General features: G+C 30.7%; 1 pseudogene; it reads left to right on the plus strand.

Annotated features, from left to right (window-relative positions):
* Nucleotides 1-14,281, plus strand: part of LOC139426798 (uncharacterized) — a 38,229-nt pseudogene extending 23,948 nt beyond the window's left edge.
* The last annotated feature ends 9,968 nt before the right edge of the window (nucleotides 14,282-24,249 follow it).

A 24,249-nucleotide genomic window follows, 5' to 3' on the forward strand; every position in this document is an offset into this window, starting at 1 on the left:
TGGGCATAATCACTTCACTTCTTTTCGATGTGCAAGTACCCAGTTAGTAACTATTACCGAAATTATTTTTCATTGGCATCAATTATAATATTGGCGTTTTTAAGTTTATCCCCAAAGAATTCGTACCATTACGGTTAATTTCAAATAATTTAGTTTTTTAGTAACACGTTTAAAAAGCATGATCATAAACCAAATAAACATGTTGTTTCAGATAACCTATTCTTATAACCTATACTAATTTGGTACGTACTCCGATTATGCTACCACGATCACGTTGATCATTTAAATAAATTGGCATCGTCCTGGTTTGACCGCCACCGTTTAAGCTGCTTCATCGCGCTTTGTCCTCAATCGTTTCCGCACGTGACCCATTTCTCATCCCTAGTCACCATCCGTTTAAGAAATGGGTCGATTTTTTTCAATTGAAATGGGTCGTTTAGCCAAGGTTTCGCAGATGAAAATTCTATCCATACATATTTTTTTCTTTCTTGTATGTGTTAATTGGTATGGCACACAAGCCTCAAGCTTCTTTTTGAATCCAGCTTTGGGTGAATGATTTAAAATTATTTTATGATTGATCTGGGTGATGCTGCGACTGTTAACAGGCTGGTAAACTTCGATCATTTCCGCGATTTAGTCGACATTTTCTAACGGACCTTCCTGTGTGAGATGCATCTTTAACATCAAAAATACCTGAAAGGACTCGACGTTACCACCAAAATTGAACGTAATTGGCTGTTACAGTATCAGGACCATAAACTCAATTCGCAATATCATCCGCTTGACTTGCATTTCAGCCTTTATCAAGGAAAAACTGTAAATGTACCGAAATTTATCGTTGTTGACTTCCATTTTTAGCAACCCTGTAACTCACAACTGAATGAATGGATCAAAAAAATAAAAGAAACAGCTAAGAATTTTTTTTAGTCACCATTCTAACGAGCATAAATCGGGAAATTGTTTGATCGATACTTGACGAGATATCGATTACTTCAGCCATCTGCCAAAAAAAAAATGGATTTATTTTTCCCCAACCTAATATATCAGAACTTATACTATATATTCAATTAATAAATCAGAATTTTTTTACTACATTGCATTCAATTTAGGCAGCACAAATTATATCATTAAAAAGTTCGATATTAATTGTAAACGGTTATTTACATACATAGTTTTGAAAACAATATCATTATTATTAAAATCAAAATATTATTATTCTCATCTGATTCTAATTTATAGCCTTTATCAATTAATTTAGATACAGAAATTAAATTGTTTCTTAAATCTGGAACAAATAACCGAAATCGGTTTTGAAGGATGAATTTGTGTAGAATACGTTCGAAAAAAGGTAGGCCCAGATCGATGAGCGAACAATTTGATTGTGATCTGATTATGCACAGGTAATTTTTTTGAATAAGTATTTTGTGTTAAAATACTACAAATTTAAAGTCTTGAGCAGCGATGGCACAGGGGATAGAGCGCTCGCCTTCCAATGAGGCAAACCGGGTTCGAAACCCAGTCGATACGAATTCCACATCCGTCTTGCACCGACCATGGTGCTGACGTGAACTATCCTCAGTGGTAGAGTCCCCTTGCCGTCAGGCTAACCGAGGGAGGTTCTCATGGTCTTCCTCTCCATGTAATGCAAATGCGGGTTAGCTCCATCAAAAAGTCCTCCACGAAGGCAAATTCCTCCCAATACTCGATCCCTTGTCTTCTGGATTGGGTTCAAAATTACAAGGCTACGGAGTTGAACATTAGTAGTTGTAAACCCATAAAATTGGGTCGACTGATCAACGATGGTTATAAAATATAAAATAAAATAAAATTTAAAGTTTTCAGTTATCGATGTTAATTTAAAGTGCTGCGTTCTGATTTCCATGAAGTATAAGGCTGTAACAAAAATTAACGTTTAAAGAAAATCAATACATTTTTATTCACCGCAATACAATATTTAAATTTTGATTTTTTTAATAAAAGAGAAGTTCATAAACTTTTGTAGTCTAAAATAGTTAGAAATTTAGTTCATGACTGAATATTGTACCACTGTTTTTCCTACGTTGAACGCGAATCACTTCAAAAAAATTTATTTGGTAAAAAGAGGATTTATTTAAACACTATTATGAGTTTGGAGAATAGAGAAATTTTTTGGTCGTAACATTACCGTAAAATAGCCTATTCTAAGAGTTTCAATTGTTTCATTTTATAACACTATATTCTCTGAAAAAGGGAGTCAAAAAGAGAACTGTCTCGGCAACTGAACTATGATGCTACTTATCTTCCTAGGAAACAAATTCATAAAATAAATGAGTTCGCATTCGAAATGTTTCTTTCTAGTTCTTTCTGCTTCGAATTTATTTACTTTACCTTATGTATTTCTTTATGACTACCATTTGTAAGAACATCTAAAGAAACGTATGATGCATGCAGTATGTTCATTTAAAGAGTTACGTTTTTTCTTCTTATAAAACCGATTGCATGACATTAAGAAAGAAAAAATTACGGAAATGACAGAATTTAATATTAGTTTCATTTCCAACTTTTATTCTTTTTTTAAATATGTTGATGTGTTTGCAAAAATATAACTATTATTTGGGAGAAAAAAATTTCTTATTCTTGTTACCATTTTATTTCAGTTTCTGGTAGTAGTACGGTGGTTCGCCATGGGGTAAATCTGCTACCTTAACATCAAGTAAAAAATCAGCATTCAATATATATTTTTTTTTCAAATAAGGTTTAATAGTTAATTTTTATACATTTTTTGTTGGCATCTGTTTATAAAAATAGGTGGTAGGTAAAATATTGCAGTTGAGAATTCGTCACTTGTGATGGAACTCTGCTGGTGGGAGTATTAACAAGTTTGGATGGAGGAGCGACATTCTAGATGAGACTCTCTCTTACATATTTGAACTGAAAATACCAGGTCTGAGACTCACAGTGATTACTTGGAGTGATCATATTCATCTTCACAATACTACAAATTTAAAGTCATCAGTTATCGTTTTTAATTTGAAGTGCTGCGCTTAGATTTCCATGCAGTATAAGGTTAACGTTTAAAGAAAATAATACCTTTGCAATCATACTCGAAAGGACTGAAAGTTGGCAGGTATGCAATGGACACTTTAGAAAGTCGTTCCACGTTTTTAGGGAATAAGTATTTTTTATGTGTGCCGTTTTTGAAATTCGTCATATACACAGTGAAATCAAATTCAGAAGGAAACGATAGATAATCCCTTGGAGTACTGTTCCAGCAGCTTTCTTTGAACATCTATGCTACAAGGCAATGTAATAGTGTCTTCTGAGTGAGTTCTGAGTTAGTGTCCTCTGAGTTGAACGTTTAACTATTTTGACGTATGACGAACTCTGGTGTACTTTGTTTTAGCAGAGAGGTGTTCCATAAACTCTGCTTCATTCAAGTATTTTCGCTGCTCTACGAACTTTAGTTTACTTGTTCTATTAACTATTACAGAGAGACCTTCTACTTCTTAATACTAATAAACCATGGATTTTGTTCGGTGGATTCACAATGTGTTCTTATTTACATTTTTTGCAGGCTTCATAATTTCGTAACTAACTGCATGAGTAGGGCAATATGACCAGCATTAAGCACAATAACGCCTTCACAGCCCACGCAAGCTAGTAATTGTAGATCTAAAGTTGGGTGGACTTTACCGCCGAGTATTGAACCTCAGTCCTTCACGACGGTTTAGTGGCTTGAATTACTAGGACATCGCAATTTATGATAAAAATATTCTCATGAATTTTGATCTGATCAAACATTAAGCTTCCGTTCCGAGATACCGATCTGAAAATCGGCAGAGTTTCATGTCTCAGAAACATGAGTTCAACCGTCATTCGGCACGAATTTGCTACAACCTTCGTAAGGCGAAAAATTGAACCATCTTTCTAATTTAAAGCATAAAAATAAACATTGAATAAACTAAATTGAATTTAGAATTCACTAAGGACTATTATTTTGTACTTTACTGAATTAACACTGGATTGCCTGAGGAAGTCATCTGGACTACTTTTAATTCAATTAGGAAAGCAATGATGTACATAATGACACACTTTCTTAGAATTTTGTACAATATATAATTTTTTATTGTTACTATTTACTAAAAACTTGTTATATAACTGTAAATAATATTAAAAAAATGTTAAAAATTTTAATTTTTAACGAATTTCTTTACACATTATTTATTCTTTTACAATCTAGTCAATTTGACTGCTTTTGGGCAATATAGGTATATACTAAGTTTCAGTCCTTCTAGTGTTTAATAAGGCAATAACTTCAATATGATTTCTGTATTAATTTTGGCTTAGCTTTTTAAAGTAATTAGTCAATACAACCCCTATTTAGTTTAAAAACCTCTCACATCTGATTACATTTTATAAAACTTATTTATTAATTATAGCTTAAAAGTTTGGAATAAAATTTCATCGTTACACTTCTCATTTTTTAAGCAAGTGTTTTTTTTCTTAATTTTGCAATTTTATTTCGTAGTATTTTTTGTTATATTCATTATTATCAGCTTTCACCATTGTTCAACTCTTGTTCCTTTTTTTTTCTTTAAATTTCATAATTCACTTAAGAGTAAAAAATATATTTCATGTATTTATTTTTATTATATACATCTACTTAAATTAAATGTAATTGCTACATACTTACAAAATACCTCGTTACAGTGATAATCATTGCAACCTAACTTTCCTATGAACTTTAATTAGTTTATTGAGAAGTAGAATATTTTTAAAAAACTTAATACAAATATACGTTCCCAAAGTATTAAACTCTAATTAGCAGCTAATGAGAATAAGAATTTTTCAAAATCAAATAAATAAGATTATACGTTTTCAATTAGTTATTTTTCAAACCGATTCTAATTACTCTTATTTTATATAACTTGAATTTGATTAACATATTTTGAAACAGAAATCAGCTGCTCTAATCCGCCTACACAAAAATCTGATTTATTTTCCAAGTGTGCTCGTAATTATAATAAAAAAAAAACTAAATTTAATTTTAATGAAGAAAATTGGATATGGCATTATAAGTAAATTCGATTTTTCGCCTTTGCCGAGTTGTTACTCCTCTTTTAAGAACTTTTTTCGTACCTTGTTCGATTATTGAAGGAAAAGTAAACATCCGTGTTTTCAAAATTCATGATATCTAACACATACAATAAAAAAACCTAATTCTTTTTAAACTTTCATATCTACATAAAATTACTTTCTAAAAATAAAAATAATACTTAGAAGCGTTGTTCAGATAATTCATTTAATCTGCTAATTAAACATTAATACTCTACTTTTTCATAAGTTAGGTGCATCAGCCAAAAATCAATGTTAGTTATTTCTGGTGCATGAATAACGAACAGTTAGATATATTAAGCAGTAGATGGTAACATATAAAAATTAGAAAGAATAAACATTTGTTGGGAAGTGGTGAAAATTATTTATTTTCAAAGAAAAGGAAGGATTAAAATTTAGACAAATATTGTAATTTTCACAATACAATTAGATGGATTAAAATACATTTCAGCGAATAAGTGAAAAAAGTTATAATGATTAATTTTTAACAATGATTTTCTGGTACAACAGATCCAAAGGTTTTTGGCGTAATTATGAAAAAGAGACGGCGAGATTTAATTACTGTCCAATTTAGCCTTCGGTAGTTAAACATCCGTCTTCAACCCATGCGCCAATTTTGAGGAGCCAAATTTTACCTTAATCACCATCAAAGATCGGAAACGTTAAATTGTCATCACGTTATCTATATTTTACTTAAAAATTAAGACTATTTCCTTGAAATTACCTCATTTAGTAAAAGCTAGTCTCTTTTTATATTTTTTATATTTCGTTTAATAAGTTTAGTTTGTAGTCTATTTTAACCAGGTCTACTAATTAAAGTTTACTGATCAAGTTTAGTTGTTAATTTAGGTCAGGTCAGTTAATGTATTAAAAAAATCCTTCTCCTTTTATTTTATTTATATTCTAAAAATAAAAAGATCATATGTTGAATTTTCTTTCTTTTTTCAGTATCATTCTTTTTACTCCCGCATTATTAACACTAATGCTATTTTATAAAGGAATTTGTAATATTCTACGACCTTATATATGAAAGGGAGCAAAACCTTTTGGTTTTACTATTGAGCAACGAGCATTAAGCGAATTATCCGTCTCATAAACCCGAAGACAGGAATCTAAAAGATGGTATCATTAGAACATTTTTAAGATATTATTATTAACTTTTTTTTACTTTAAGGTAAAGGGTTGAAATAGGATACTTAAGGTTATTCTGTGAAATAGCAATGATGAACAAAAATTTAATAGTAAAATTTGTTTTCACACTCTTCTTAATTATCCACATTGAAAAGACGTTTTATAGTTTACAATCTGCACATGAAAATATTTAAGGCCACAAACAGATCCATTTTTCTATATGGCCGCATAAAATGGAACACAAACACAGTTTTATTGTTGTGATGTGCTTACCTGGTGATGTTAGAGTTCATAACAGTTAACTACTGTTGACTGAGCGCAAAATATCATTACTTATTTGACATAGTATTTCGTGTTATTATTTTAATTGTAAGTATTATTTTGGAATAATATTTAGGACAGTTTGGGATTTAACAAAATTTAGATATTGTTTAAGGTTTGAAGCATTCAACTAAACTAAACTAAAACAACAAAAAAATAATAATAAAAATTTTTTTTTGTAAAAATGTATAATTATTGCAAAAACAAAACATCTGCATTTTTATAGTGAAGGATATCTTTTAATTTGTAGTTGTTAAAACAATTAACAAACATATGCATATTAAATTAAATATTCTGTTCAGTTTTCATGGAAGATGGATATTGTTTTAAGTTTAAAACACTTTAACCAATCAAAGACAAAAACATAAATTAATGCCAAAAATATATGGTTATGCAATTCGCAGAGAAAATGTATTAAATAGCTTCCCTCGATATGTTTTCATTTAAAATTTTAGATCATTTAAATTTTGTGCAACGTTTACCCAAAACATGAATAGTGTTTGAAGTTCTAAAAGCTGCAATAATGTATATTTCCTTACAAATTGTCAAATTTATCATTGTCAGAGAAACTCCAGCAGCTTAACGCCAACGCGCAAGTGCAGTCGACTTCGAACTCTTGACTTACGAACATTGCTTCCAATTTCACGCTTAGCTGGAGTTTCGATGAGCACCGTTCTACCTCTGTTAATCTACTTAATCTCATATTATTCTGAAGTCTGCACGACTACATACATTTAAGTTCGAAATAGTACTATATTTACTTCACCTTTTGAATCATTGAATGTCTAACTAAGGAATGACTCGATATTAATCTTTTGGGGTGATGCGAATTATTTTACAATTTAGTATTCTCTTAAGGCATAAATTTGAATGAAAAGGATATAATTATTTTGATTTGTCAATCAAAAGTTATTTTATCCATTATTAACAAAACAACTAATCGTTTTTGGAATTGAGTTATTTATATGTCACTTCATAAAATTAAAACTAACTAAACGGAAATGTTACTATAACGTTTTAATTTCAAAGGAAAGTAAAAACTGTACCGAAAATTAGCATGCATTGCGAAAGTAAAATGTATAAATCTTACATTTTCAGATACTAAATGTACTTATCGGAAGACATATTTTGTTTTAAACACTTTCCTAAAAACATTCCACCCACTTCATGCTTGTTAGAACCATGTTTTAAATATATTTAAATGTATATATAGGTACAAACATTATGGCACAATTTGATAAGTTTCAGGTGTTTTTCTATAGTAGGAGATTCTAATAATTTTAATTCAATTTAAATTTTATTACCCCTGAAATGTATTACTGGTACATTAATATTTCCTGTAATCATATATGATGTTAGAAAAGAAACGATTACCATAAGATAATTCCCTTTTAATCTGCACTTCGTTAGCTGCCCAAAAAATTGATCGGGGTGACATTTCACCCATGAAATCAAAAATGTAAGTTTTTTAATTCTTCGTTAATTCTTCAGTCTCGTAGTGAACTAATCATTAAGACACGGTTTGCAACGGATCACCGAAGTCAAGCATCACTGGATGTGGTCAGTGTGCGGGGGGTGACCACTTGGATCAGTCTGCGTAGAGACCGAGGGTGTGCGGTATGGGTCCTCGTTAAACTGTTCTACCGTAAATTGCTCGACTTCACGTGCAGGTCATTGGACAACCGAAGTGGGAGTGCCATCCCATCTGCAGAGGATCAAAATTGTGATGACCTGTCTTCGGATCATCCTCAGGGATGTTTCCCAGACCGTAACCAATGCCCTATTGTGCAGCTCTAGTGCGATGTAAATAAACAACAGCTACAATAACTCATTTGCTGTTAAGAACCGTAATTAAAGTTTTTGTTTCTGATGAGACAATAGATAGGACCGTGATGGCAAAATGGTTAAGGCACTTAACTGCCATTGTAATAATCAGGGCTCAGTTTGAAGCTCAACAAGATTCAAATCAATGAGTCTTAGAAGTAAATGCGGTCAGTGTCCAATGCATTGCCATCAGCATGTCATTGTTCACGAAATAATAGAACCTATACCTGTATGACCACCATCGCCTACAAGGGACTATTTTCAAAAAGTTTAGCATTAAGTCATAGACAAGACGTGCATTTTTCATTAAGTGACATAATAAAGTTAACTGTTAACCGACCTTGTAGCCAAAACGTAAATATTTACCTCAATCTCGAATATCAGGCAGGATTACGAGTTAGGGTTAGGTTTTCTCGACTCAATAGTCATAATTACGGAATTGTGGTCAAATGAAAGATCAAATGGCGTGCTTACCACCATCGGAAATTTAAAATTGGTAACAGTAATGTCCAAAACATCAGGATTTCAGTAACAATGAATAGGGTACTATGTAAGATAAATTGGTACAATAACAATCAGAGAAAATTTAATTCAATTAAGCTGTTAAGTTAAAGACTTTTTCTATGTAATTATTTATATACATTCCCAAATAGTGTGCTTTGAATTTTGGTCGTTGTAGTGAATGAAATAATAAATAATAACATTTTATACTGATAGATGGCGATCGGTGTTTAATCAAGTGAGTATGAGAATATATAAATCCCGGAAGAACAGTTGACCATCATATCGCATTCGTAATCAGTACTCGTAATGTCACATTCGAGGTCCGACATCGAAGTTTGCCAGGTACACAAAACAAAAATATATCATGGTAACAATAAAATACATAAACCAATAATAAGCCTAAGTTAAGTAAGACGTAGAAGAGAAATAATTATATTTTAACAAATTTGATATGTGATACGGCGTTGTATTTAATAAACCTCACGTCAATTAACGTTCTAACTTATGTCGAGAGACTTAGCTCGACTTTAACACGTCATCTAGTTTATAAACGATCAGCTGGCGCTGAGGTCATGAGTCACATGTCTGGGTATCAATAATCTTCACCTCAAAGTACAAGTACCCAATTCTATAATTCGTAGACAGTTAGGGTTGTGGAGCAGATCTCGTGTACTGGTTATTTAAGAGAAGCTCGGTGCAATAATAAAATACGTCTCGTATAATATAATAAAATACGTAATCGCATCGTCTCAAATTTTGGATTCCTTTTACGTAATACATTCCGTTAAAAAAAGCTGCACTATAATACAATTATAAAACTTGCTCTTAAATACCATAGCTGAAAGGGTTTTATCAAATACTATGACTGTGTACTTTTTAGCTGTAGTCCATATCGTTCCAATTATGAGTCAAATTTAAAAATTCCATATTATTGTATGTACATTTAAAATGTATTTAACTCCTATTATGATATTTTTGAACTCAATATTAACTAAAATAGACTTTTTATAAAAGCTTTAATTAAAAGCTTTAGACGTTGTAACACAAAATCTGAAAAAGAAATATTTTTTGTGCATAATCATACATCCTTGTTGATAATGTTAACCCAATTTCGACCTCGATATAAAATGCTCCTCAATTTTTTTTTATTGTATGCATTTCTTATTAGTTATCTTGGTGTAAATAATAGTTTTTTTTAAAAAAAATTCTTCTATTCAGTAACAAAACAAAAGTGCTTATTCTCAGAGTGAAAAAAAATTAAAGGATAACCATTATTCCATAAACATTAAAATAAGAAAAGAAAGAGTAAAAAATTATGCCTTTTATAGGTACTCTTATCAAATTTTTACGTAAATTCATCTCAATATTTTTTTTTCTCTCCTGACAACAATTAACCTACGTATTAAGCTACTTAAAACGTTTACTTTTTTAGTTAGCTTCTAAAAGGCGATATTAAATTAAAGGGATGAAAAAATATATCTGAAGTGTTCCACCATGAAAAAAATGTATTGCTTTTTTTTTATGATTGCTTTTTTTTCCTTCTTCGGATATTTTTCCTGTAAAGGCAAAAGAGTATTAATTATTTCATTAGTGTTTCAACAGTTTTAGTAGAATATTTTTTCATTACTTTATTGACAAAATGCATGGTTTTAAATTATTGCAAATAAAAATTATTGAATAAGCATAATGCTAGATTTAAACAGTTTGGTAAAAAAAAAAAATTTATTTCTGTCTTTCTATAAACTGAAAACCATAGTAAAACAACTGGCTATATATTGCTATATCGGGTTGTCCGGAAAGTAATTTCGCTTTTTCGACGGAGGATTTAATTGTATTTTTTCGAACCCACCTTCACACTTAAGCCGCATTATCATTATATGTTTCGAAAGCTGATGTAGCAAGACTTGTGTGTGAAAAAGTTCAATTAATTCTGAGCAGTTGTTTTTGATTGGTGCCCTTTTAAATATGGAGAACAATAATTAGCATTTTCGTCATATTTTGCTTTTTTACTAAAAAAAAGGTAAAAATGCTGCTCATGCCACAAAAAATTTACCGATGTGTATGGAGAAGATGTGTTGACAGTACGCCTGCGCCAGAACTGGTTTGCAAAATTTCGATCCGGCAATTTTGATGTCGAAGATGCGCCACGTTCTGGAAAGCCGGTTGAAGCTAATAAAGACATAATAAAGGCATTAGTTGATGCAAATTGGCAAATAACAACGCGTGAGATTGGTGAGAGGTTAAATTTATCGAATTCAACTGTTTATGACCACTTGAATGGACTGGGTTTAACATCGAAGCTCGATATATGGGTTCTCCCCGTGCTCTCACGGAGAGAAATTTGTGTCGTCGCGTTGAAATCTGTGATTCGCTTCTCAAACGTCACGAAAATGATCCATTTTTGAAGCGCATCATTACTGGGGACGAAAAATGGGTTGTCCATAACAATATCAAACGCAAGAGATCATGGAGCAAAAAAGATAAACCGGCTCAAAGCATTTCGAAAGCCAATATCCATCAAAAAAAGGTGATGCTGTCTATTTGGTGGGATTTTAAAGGAATAGTTTTTTTTTTTTTTTTTTTTTGGAGCTTTTACCGGATAACACAACAATGAATTCGGAAGTCTACTGTCGTCAGCTGGACAAACTGAATGATGCACTTCAGCAGAAAAGGCCAGAATTAATCAACAGGAAAGGTATAGTGCTCCACCAAGATAGTGCGAGATCTCATACAAGTTTGGTCACTCGCCAAAAGCTTTTACAGCTTAAATGGGATACACTGCTACACCCACCATATTCTCCAGATCTGGCGCCTTCGGATTATTTTTGTTCCGGTCACTGAAAAAAATTTTGGTCTATGAAACCTTTACTTCAAATGAAGAGGTCAGAAATCACCTGGATCAGTTTTTTGCCAGCAAGGACCAAACATTTTATGAGCGTGGAATCGTGCTACTACCAGAAAGATGGCAAAAGGTGTTGGACCAGAATGGCCAATACATAATTTAATAAAATATTTATTCATTATACGAAAATTGTCTTTCATTTCCTCCCCCGCCCCAAAAAAACGAAATTACTTTCCGAACAACCCAATATATATAGTTATTGCTACATTTTTCTTCTCTTTTTGGCTCAAAATAATTACTATTTTATCCAGTTGAAATTTTATTTTTCTCGAGATCTTCGTTTTATAAGTTTGTGCTTGACTTGATGTCAAACGCAACAAAATGAATAAATATAAAAAATGAGAGAGTTAAAAATTTATCTTAAAATACAAATCTTAACATATATGTTGAAATTTTAAAAAATATAAAAGACTCAAGACATAAAATACTGTTTTTAATTTTAACAGATATGACAGAAGGTTAAAAATATAGATTATTAACTCTTTGTTTATCATATTATTAAAAAATTAACAAAAATGAGCGAAATTTTTTTGTCCTTTTAATATCTATTTTACATATAGTAAATATTTTTTCTTTAATATTCAGTACTATTTTCTTAAAATTGCTAATTTAGGACATACACCACATTATAAAACTTTAATGAAAGTTAAACTTTTAAAACTTTGTTTTATAACTAGTACTAAAATGCTAATGAATCAGTGAAAGAATATGAAAAACTTGGAAAATTTATCGAGATAGAAAGCTGAGAATCGAGGAATCATAAAATGATTTCCTCGAACGAAATATCAACCACTAAATAGTTCTACAAGTGATGTTCAACTTCAAATAATGTGTTGCAACTATTAATGATATACAGAAATTCATATTACAAGCATATATATAAGCTCCGATGGAATATTTTGTTTCGTTTTAATGCTATATGGAAATAATATTAGTGAGACAAGTGTTGATCGCCAACATAACATACTTTTACTGATTCCTCTCTGAACTGGCGATTCTTTCTGTACTAGCTATTATTCTTATGAACCCTATTTGTTATAACCTTGTTGTTATCAACCAAAACTAATGACATGCGTTGGGTGACTTTATTTATCTCGGCTATTTGTTCTCGCTTAAACGAGTATAGAAATATTACTTTTATTATGAAATCAATATTTTCATAGTATTGTAATATTCTCTTTTAAAATTATTGCACTCTGAGATTGATTAAAGTGAATATAGGAGTACATATAGTAAACATGTATAGCAGTTAGAATAAGCTGCATTTACGATTTACATTCACATTTTTAATAAAATTAGTATATAAGTAAAGCACTTACTTTTTCGTATTCGACCAGTCTTCTCTTTTGAATTATTTTAGAAGTGGTTCGATAATGTTACGGTGATTATTTATGTTTCTTCTATGAATTAGTTCATCCATTTAATTTGCTTTCTAGAAACGTAAATCACTTTTTTTGTTTCAATTAGAACAATTAATTGAGCATTACTGGCATCAATAATAGTATAGTGCTAATTTTTTTTTTTACCCAAGAGACTTGAATATTATGCAAAAGCGATTTCTGATGTTGGTGTTAGATTGGAAAATTGATGTGGATAGGTAAATTAAGACATCTTAAAATATTTTATCAAATAATAATTATAAGAGTGGAAATAAATGTTACCTTCAATATTCTGATTAACATTCAGGGTTGGGAAATAAAAATATTAAGGTACTGAAAACAATTTGTGTTTCTCATTTTCTTGCAGATTCTGAATACAACGATTTAAATATAAATGTTTATCAATTATTATAGAAATTATAGATTCAAAAAATTATTTTAATTTTATTTCAAGAATTTAATAGTTTTCCTGTTATATTTTAAACCAGATGGTACAGCTAGAGCAGTTTGCCGGCCCAAAGTGGAACTTGAACAATACTACTCAGGGCATAAGAGATTTCATTGTCTCAAGCATTTAGACATCTTATGTCCTGATAGGATAATCTCTTGTTTAATGGGCCCTTGCCCAGGAAGAAGGCATGATTCAGGTAACATTTTTTTGTAACTATAATTGATGTATTATGCAAATACAAATAAAATTTTAAAAATATTTTCATTCAGGAATACTTAAGGATTCTAAATTGTACAGACAGCTGAAACAGCACCTGGTCTTCACAAATAAAAAAGTACTGTTGATATGGAGACTTGGGTTTCCCGATAAGAAAACTACTTCGAACACCATACCCTGGTATAAATTTGGATGTAAACCATGCATCATTCAGCAAAAGGATGAGCAAACAAAAGACGCCATGCAATAGAATGTGGGATTTAGAAAAGTAATTTCTGAATTTGTTTTCCTAGATTTCAAAAAGTATCAAAAACTACTGAAAAGTATGAAAACAAGACCTGGCTACAATGTATCATTCTGCAGTAATTTTTCAAAAACTGCTATCCCTGCCTATATGGTAACCAGACCTGTACGTATTTTAATACAGAGCCACCATCTCTGTCAAAGTATTTACAATAAAGTTGTGCTTTTAACTCAGAAAGATTTGTTTCTAAGTAATTTTGTTTTTAAAATTGAAATTAAAAATTATAGCACATATTCCTTACATATCCATGATAATTTAAAATTGATCATTTGTTTTCTCTTTCATAAAATGACAGAAGTTCTTAAATGTGGGAAACAACGCATGTAAGGCTATATTCATGAATCATGTGCGTAATAAATGCATTTTCTCAAAATTTGAATTAAATTATATGCAAGATTAAGAAATAATGTTTCACTACGAATAAATTAAAAATAATTTTTTTTGTTTCATATTTTTTAATCTTCAAAATGTGCTTAGTTTAACTTTTTTTCGGCGCGAACTTATCGGCGAAATTGTTTTTTGGACTTGTAACCACCGGTGAAATGAATGGAACTAATTAATTGAGTAATAGTAATGAATTCTGAACATAAATTAAAAATTACGTTACTCGATAGAGTTTAAAAAAAAAAAAAAATATATATATATATATATATATATATATATATATATATATATATATATATATATATATATATATATATATATATATATATATATATATATATATATATATATATATATATATATATATATATATATATATATATATAAAATCAAAATATAACTAAATTATCGTTTTAGCTAGTTTTAGGAAACTTATTTAATCATATAAAAGATGAATGAAGTTAATGTATAGATATAAATAAAAGATATAGATATACGACCATTCCTTCCAATTTCATGCTTCATTTATTCAGAACGAGTATGTTTAGCTCGACTAAAACTTGATCCAATGTCATATTATACTTATTTATGGATATCTTGCGTCAGAATTCTGCCATAACCGTTCGGAATGATCAATGTTACTAGGATATCTTCGAATAATTCTTAAGATCAAGAATTGCTTACTTAGAAACTGCACTCAGAAACATTAATTTCATATTAATAAAACGACTTTCTTAAAGAAATAAAAACTTAACACACCAAACTCACTCAAATATATACATTTTATTTCGTTTAACATTTTGAGACAAAAAATACAGGGTTTAAAGCTTCTTTGTAATTTTCTTAAACATATAAAATATTTCGTAGTGATTTTAGATGTCGTAGTTGTCTTGATAAATCAAGACAGAGATCATTTAGAGTTAAAAATAGTGACATGATTTGTATGCTCTTAAGGAACTTCGTAAATTATAAACCAGCTTATAAAATTTATATGCCTTCTTTATAGACTCTAAAGCCTTTGTGGGCCCTGGCCTTTTCTTCCACCTGCAAGTGTTCTCCAGTGTTTTGTCCGCAGTACCATCATATATTTTTCTAAGCCATCTTATTATTACAAATTTGGACCGCCATTTCTTCTTATTAAGACTATGATTTTCAAACTACGGCAACCGAATAATTTTGGTTTTAACAGGCAAGTAAAACCGGGGGTAAACGCAAAATTTATCAAATAAATATGATATAAAACAAACAAAATATATATTCCAATACTGTCTTCGATAAAATGAGTCAATCAAAAATGTGTAATAGTGCATAAAACGAGTACCAACTTATATGGTCGTTGAGAAAATGTTTTCCTAGAGGTAGTAACGTATAAATCGTTAATTTTAAAACTTGAATCTTAAATTGTTTTACCTACTATGACAGATCAATACTTCAAACATACATATTAGTTGGACAATTATACTTTAAAGTGTTGGTGATATAGATTGATCTTTAAGCAAATTTTCCATCGTAAGTATAATTAAATTACCACTTTCTCAACGACTGCATAAAGTAGCAGCTATGTAAATATCTATTGAATAAACACTAAAGATTATTTTAATGATGCGATCTTCATCCATCCTAATGACATTTCTTGCCCATTTTATTATCATTGTTTTAATGAAATAAATAATAACAGGTTCCTTATAACTAGTATGAGTTGTTGTCAAGTTGGAGTCACGCATCAATATTTAGTGTAACCGAACATATTTCTCAGGCCCTTTCTCCCAAAGACGCCTAACTAATCTCATTTGCTCAATTCATATAATCCAAGGTTCTCAGACTTTATAGCTGAGTCTGTTATTCAAATAACATTTGATTTTTGTATATTTCCATATCAAATTAAGGCATCTATTATGAAAATTAATAGTCAATATTAAAAAAATCAGAACAGTTCTCTTCAAATACTGGATATCACTTTTCCTTTCAAAAACAATAACCAGATTTATGAAGACATTGCTACGATTTATATATAGTTTATTATATGAAATGCAAAAGAGATAAACTATAGTTTTGTACATATAAAGGTACGTATCAGGGTCGATGTAATATAATTAGTGATCGATTTTATCTATCCAGTGACTATGATTGGGGCCGGCGTAGATAAAGACTAATGTTTTTCAACTGAAAGTTTATTGGCAGAAAATGTAGGAAGTGGATGATCAATAAGGAAAAAAAAATTGGCTGGCCCTGATGCTGGTTTGGCTATGCAGCTTCCAAGGGTATTTCTCAGATATAGAAAAAGCATGAAAGGTTATTGATTATGCTTTACAATAGGTAGGGGTCGCAGTGTTCTATTAAAAAAATAGTTGGAAAAACAGCACATTTTTATCCAATTTTTAGGAAAGTAGTAATTTTAATACCAGGAGATATTAACTCTGAAACTGATTGTATTTAATTCTAACAATGAGTTTTAAAATTAAGTGAAAACTAAAATTGAAATACTTTATTGGTGTTTAATGTACATGAAATGCCACTTTATTAATTTTTAATAGGATGCTGCGTATACTGTGCTATGAATTAAAAATCAAAAAAATAATTATGTGATAGTCATAAAGCTGAAATTGTCTTAAACGTAAAAATCACTGATTATTTTTCTGTTATAGTTATTTCAATCAAAATGATTTTATCATAATTATTCTAGCTCATTCATTTAAAAGTAACGCTAAACATTTTTAAAAAAATCAAAATCTCTGATATCATAAAAAGGTTTATTTTTTACCGTTTTAAGCTTAATTTCCTTAATGTTCGGTTATTTTGGAATCATGATAAAGAAAACGAAAACAAGCACAGTGAAGATTTTGTTTTCGTACCCTCTGCACAAATTGTTTTGCGCAAATATTAAATTTTTTCTCAATCTAATTAATTCGGTGTAAAAAAAATACACAATTCTTGAAAAGAAAAAGATTAAAAAATAATATTTTCTTTTTTTCGTACCTGAAATGACACTTCACTTGATTAAAACTGCCTGCATACCATTATAAACATTTCTTTTTCTTCTAACTAAAGTGGAATGAGTTCACATGTTAAAATACCGAAACCAAGCATCAAATAGTTCGGAATTTCTGAACTTTAATGAAAAAGTGGGTAAGGTTAAAATAAAGAATAAAACAAGCATGTTTTTTTAAACGGGTATGAGAAGAAAATCGAGCGCATAAAAAGGTCTTTCACTAGAAAAATAAAATTGTAATTTATATATATATATATATATATATGCAGATTAACATTGTCTAGCATAAGTACACATTAATGAATGTCTTAATTTTTATTGAAGTTATTTTCAAGTAAAAAATTATAATTTCATTTTATAACTTTAACAAATGCCATTTACATAATATGGTTTTTAAGAAAACTGTTAATTATTTTTTTTAAGCAAAAAAGCCTTGAACATGAGTTTTTTTATATATTTGATTGACGTTTTCTTCAATTACACATAATTTCTACCACCCTTGTTAATTGCTAACTTTTACTCATTTTGTCAAAGACTCCTCACAATAGTAATAAAAAAGCAGAAGAAAAGCATGAAAATTATTGAAGATTTGATTAATTTCGTCAGCACAGTATCGCCACAGCGTGATATTACGAGTTTATTGTTAGACATTATTGTTTATTTACCGCCGTTAAAATAATACGAAAACAAATTTATTAAACCGAGCACCAAATAGAAAAGGATAAATTTTGATTCAATAAACAAAATATTTTACGCAAAAAACTGAAAGCTATAATACCATCTCGAAAATGTATTTTTTATATTGTTAAGTAGGGGTCTTTAACAGTCTTTAGCCTTTTACAAATGTTTAAGCTTATTCAGCATATTACAAATTTATAACATCAAAGTAGGCTACAATCTTTTGGATAACTTTAACTTTCGAACAAGAACTGGGTTACAGAGTTTGTTTTTCACACAAAAATTTATAATATTGACTTACTGTCATGAGAAAAACTCCACCCATCAGACAAATCGCTCTCAGTTGTTTTAAAAACAAATTCTACTTCGAACCAAAACTGAGTGACTACGAAACGAGTTAATATTTTTAAATATATTTATTTTATAGCATAATATTTAATATACAATTATAATAATAATCAATCTACTACTATATTATAATATTTATCTCTAATAAATCGCATGAGGGAAAATTTACCATGATGATAAAATTTTAAGATTCCTATTTGTCTAAATCAGTTAAAAGTATACCGTTAGCCAAAGTAAGAAAGACTCCGTATTGTTAAAAGGGACTTACAGTATTGTTAAAAAGGACATCATAATATGGTGTAAAACCTACTCAAACATGGGATAATAATGTGGATGACTTTTCAAGTAAAATTAGTAATTTAATTCTAGCTTAGTTCGGAAAGTGAGAGATGTTTCATTATTTATTACTGTGAACTTTTAATGGGTGAAGTACGAAAAGAAACTGTCGCTGTTAGTATGAACCTGTTTTGAACGATGTCTAAATATTTGAATTTCAATGGTTAGGTAGATCCGTCAATCATTTTGTTTACGGATCCATCCAAAAAGTTTTGACCCAATGACACTTCTGTATGTTTTGATCATAAAATTAGTAACAGCTCCCCATGAAAAATCCGGTATTAAGCATATTTAAATCTGTCCCACTTGTACTTTAAGCATATTTAACTTTGTCCCTCAAGTACTGAATATGAGATTTAAATGTCAGTTTAGCTCAGCTCTAGAAATTCGATTTCACTTGACACGAAAATGGTGGAATTTTTCAGAAATATTTCGGGGTGAATAGCCTCGTTTTTGACAGAAGTGTACACAAGACGTTTTCCATTAATTGCATTGTTAAAGTCTAAGCTGTATAAAGCGCCTATTCACAGCTCTACAAGTTATGCGAAAATCATCTAGAAATAATATACTATTAACTGTTGGTGAACATAATATTTCATTACTTTTTAAAAACAAAAGTGTCACACTTAACAACAACCAGTGGAACTCCTAATCGAAACACTATTGTATTAATATATTTTGCTTTGGCTATATTGATACAATATCAGAAAGCACTCTTTTTAACGGATATAATCGTGTGGGCTGATGAAAAGATTATATATTTCATTTTCCGGATTTTTTTAAAAAAATTTTATCCTTTTTTTTCCCCAGCTTGTTATTTTTTTCTTCCCTCCCCCTTTTCATATGTCTGTAATTTTCCTTTGTTTTATCTTCCTTTTGAACTTATATATATATATATATATATATATATATATATATATATATATATATATATATATATATATATATATATATATTATTATTATTATTATTATTATTATTATTAGAAACTACTTGACACCCACATTGAAACTGAGCGGAAAAAACGCGATTTTCTTTTAAAGGTCATTATTTGTCAGTTATTGGACAAAAGCCATTTTTCGACCCCTGTCAGATGCTCTAAAAATAAATAAGCACTTTCACAATTTTCTTTTCTTTTTTTGAAAAAGTAAGAAAAACACACGGTCCTTGAACGATACGGTAAATTGGTGTTCGAATGATCGGTGCTCTACTGTATATATATATATTACCATTTATTTAATGTCTGAATTAAGTGATAGAGATAGACGTCTAAAACCATTCTGAAGCAGACATATAGAATTTTGGGATACGCTGTATACTACACGGGGACTACTGAGAAGCATCTATAATTTTGAGGAAGATGCTCTCTTTAATAAAGGTAATCTTTTATAGAAAATTGCAAAAATGAAAAAATATAAAAACAGAAGGCAAGGTCTATGGAATTTATAAGTTCTTGAGGGAAAATAAAAATAATTTAATTAATTTCTATTGAACAGGCACAAAGTTATAATCATCTATTAATTTTCCAATCTGATAAGACCAAGAGGATTAGAAATATTACTTCCCCCAAAATGTGTTGTGGCCATTTAAATAACCTATTATGAGAAATGGAATTTGTAGTTAACAAGATTTTCCATATCAGTCTTGTTAACTGATATAAATCAATTCTCCAGATTGGGGGTAAATGCAAACTGTAATTAGGAATTTAATAGTTACTTGAGAGGTAACAGTTAGATAGTGATTTTAGTAAAATAAGAAAAAAAATGGGTACTTGATAAACTTAAGAAGTGAAACTTAACAGCAGATATTAAGGACGTTTCCTGCAAAACAAAGCATATGGCAATATGATTGTCGATTATGCTTTTGATAACTGGTAAATTGCAACAGAAACCACATTTAAAATTTACAATCGTATCTGCCATTATGTAGTACTTTTTCGATTTTGGGTTTTTGGAACAGAAATTAGTCAGCGTTTTCATACCGTTCTCTACTTCCCTCTTCTTAGAGACAGAAGGACCTCTTCGCAATTCCTATCAATGCTCATAGCATTTGAAAGTTGTTTTTTTTGGTAGCAATTTATTTTTACGATTTTCATTGAAACGGTTTTGTTTATTTTTAGACACCTATTTAGGTTTTCCTACGAATAGGCAGTTTATTATTAATTTCGATATGCCAGACGCTTACCATTTCAAGTTAATTTCAAAAATTGATTATTCTCAGAATATCTCGCGATGATGTCAGAGTAGGTATTAAACTTACAGAACGTTGTGATTGTTGAGAAGGTTATGGATATTTGTCGTAAACATATTTGAGAATTTTTTGAGTAAATTTTGTGTTAAGGGAATTTATACTTTTCTTAGATAATAAAAATTTTCAAATGTGTATTCAGTGGGTCTGTTTATTAATCATACAGAATGCCAAAAGACTTCGTGATTCTTGTGTTGGTTACGGCTGCAGCTTAAGAGATATTAGATTTTGACTGAGAATTTAGTTTTAGCTTCGGTTTCTGAGAGATTTTGCGTTACTTTAATGTTTAGAATATGCTTTCCTCTTGCTTCCACTTTAAATATCGGCTAGAATTAGCGAAGTGTGGTTCAAAGAAGTTATTACATTTTTCAGGAAAATGGTAGGTTTTAAATGCGTATCAAGTTTGATTGATACGCATGCAGCGGGAGATGGTTGGGAAATGGTTTAATTTTAACATATAGGCTTCTTTATGAAACTGATGAATATGAAAAACTAACAAGTGTGATACGTATCAAAAAGAAAAATAATGATAAATAAATAAAAACTGGAAAAATCAAAACTAACAATATTGTGGGGAGTGTAGAATTCGACCATGTCAACCGTCATCTATGTAAAGGTACCCCGATATAGAATCGAGTTAACGTGTGTTATATACTAAGGTATTTAAATTGTATTTTTGTAGTGGTAGATACACTACAGTACTCCCCCACCAGAATTATATCCATGATAGAATTCGATGAACGAATACCACTAATTGAATCATTGCAGTTTTGTGAGAAGCCGAGAGCTGTATTAAGATCACCGTACTTTTGCTGATCGTGGTTCCTCCTGTGTTGCCATTAGCAGTCGAGTGCATGCAGGCTGACGTTGTGTGTGATCGAGACGAGACTGAGTAGCAACATTGCGAGGAGGTGGATAATGTAGCTGTCACAAGTAACAAGTCAACTGTTCAATGTCATATCTGCCAACTTTTACGCATTTGTCGTAAAATTTCATTGGCATATTTAAAGTGGTAGTAAATATATGCTATTTTTTCTCTTATAAACTTAATTTTTAAATGATTTTGATCACCACTATTCTTAAAAAAATTAAGCACATATATTAATGTGTGTTTCAATCATGGTGGTCAGGGTTGGAGTTGGAGTTTTCAATTGGAGATTGATGTTTTACGAAGCTTTTTCATGAAGTCAGTTGGTTAATAACTAGGTTTTAGCGAGAGTAATGTGACTAAAGAAAAGCCACGTTTAAGTTTCTATTTCGAATTTTTATTATTTTCTGAATATAAATTTTTTTTTGTTGGATAATAAGCGAACATCCATGCATTTATAGTTAGATGTTAAAAATCTCCCTCCTTATTTCAGGATTACCAAAAAACAGGTAAGCCACTTTTACTCTTTACCTTTTGGGGGCCATCTGGTCAAAATGACCAATCTCCTAGACTACCAGTGGTGCTCCAAGGAGCCCATAGAAGATATTTTGGCTCATGCTAAAAACAACGGCTCAACAGACTTTTGGTTTAATATTGAAGCAAAAGAAAAATCTAGTGCTATACCTCAGACCTCACCAGTACGCCTTAAAGCAGACCTAAATGCTTCTGTACCGACAAAAAAAATTAAAAGTATTAGATTCCAAAAAAGCGGGTCGCTCCTTATTCAATGTGACGACTTAGAAACTGCAAAATACATCTTAAAGATAAAAACGATCCTAGAGATTCCTGTAGCAGTTAAATGCCTTCTAGAATGCATTTCCTCCAAATTCATTCTCAGGAACTTTCCTGTTGAAACTTCGGTTTCGGACATTAGTCGGGAGTTCAATTTTGAAAACAAGACACAAGCTCTAGAAATTCGTCGGTTCTTAAAACAAGGGAAACCGACAACCACAATCCTTTTCAATGTCTTAGGTACTGTTGTCCCTGAGAAAATACGTCTCTGGTATCAATACTATGAGACTAAACTCTTCCAAGATAGCGTTACCCTATGCAAAAACTGCTGGAGTTTCGGCCACCCCGATAAATACTGTAAATCCCCAACCAGATGCCACAACTGTGGAGGCCTTTCTTCCGAACATCAGGGCCCGTGTACTAGGGTCCAGTGCTGCAGAAATTGTAACGGCAACCATAATCCAATTCAGCGTGATTGTCCTGCATTTTTAAATTTTGAGAAACTAATGAGAATTAAGTCTACCCACCATGTTCCGATGAGTGAAGCTAGAAGAATAGCTTATTTGAAAAAGCCCTCATACGCAGAAATAACTCAGTCTGTGCCAGGAGAATACATTACCCGAGCAGAGCTAAAATCGGAACTTAACAAGTTCGCGGGTTCCATGCAACAGCTAGTCGAGAATACCTGCGCAAAACAAGTTTCTATACTGGCAGCCCAAATTGAGAATTTGACTGCTTCCATAAATAATATTCTTATCCCCGCGATAACTAACATCCAACGAAGCACCACTGCCCAGGGTGCAATCACAGAAACAAAAATCTCATCCTACTCGTCCGACTTCTCTCCAGAACGGGCAAAAAAGAAGAAGAAATCGAACTCACCCCCAACTTATGTGCAATTCACTACAAATCCTCTCCTAACAGCTGATCACCCTATAGTCCAAGATCTGCCTATGCCTATGGACAACTCCTTATCAATGCCTCTAATACCGTTGAACAACGATGAGGATGAATTATCTCTTGTGCCTTAAGAAAAGGCTTTAATTAAAAAAAAAAAAAAAAAAAAAAAAAAACTCTTACCTTACTACATACATACTCTGTCCCAGGCGTTTAGAAAAACTTTTAAAAAAAAATACAACTTTTATTTTTATTTCTTATAAACTATGTCAATTCCGATATTTAATATAGTGCAATGGAATGCTCGCAGTCTTAGAAATAAACGCTACTGGCTGAGTCAAAACATCTTTTCAGAAGCCGATATTATCGCAATTCAGGAAACCTTCCTTCAAAGCGATGATCAAATTAACTTTAAAAATAAAATTACTCTCCGACAAGATCGTGACCCCCCTAACCATAGAGGTGGTGGCACCCTCTTAGCTATTTCAAAACATATCCCATTTCAAAGAATTTATTTCCATAATCTCCCCCCTTCCCGAATTGAGACCCTCGGTGTAAAAATTCAAGTTAATAATAGACAAATC

This window comes from Parasteatoda tepidariorum, chromosome 9 (assembly GCF_982258835.1).
Source record: "Parasteatoda tepidariorum strain Cologne lab strain chromosome 9, Ptep-v5.0, whole genome shotgun sequence".
NCBI lineage: Eukaryota > Metazoa > Arthropoda > Arachnida > Araneae > Theridiidae > Parasteatoda > Parasteatoda tepidariorum.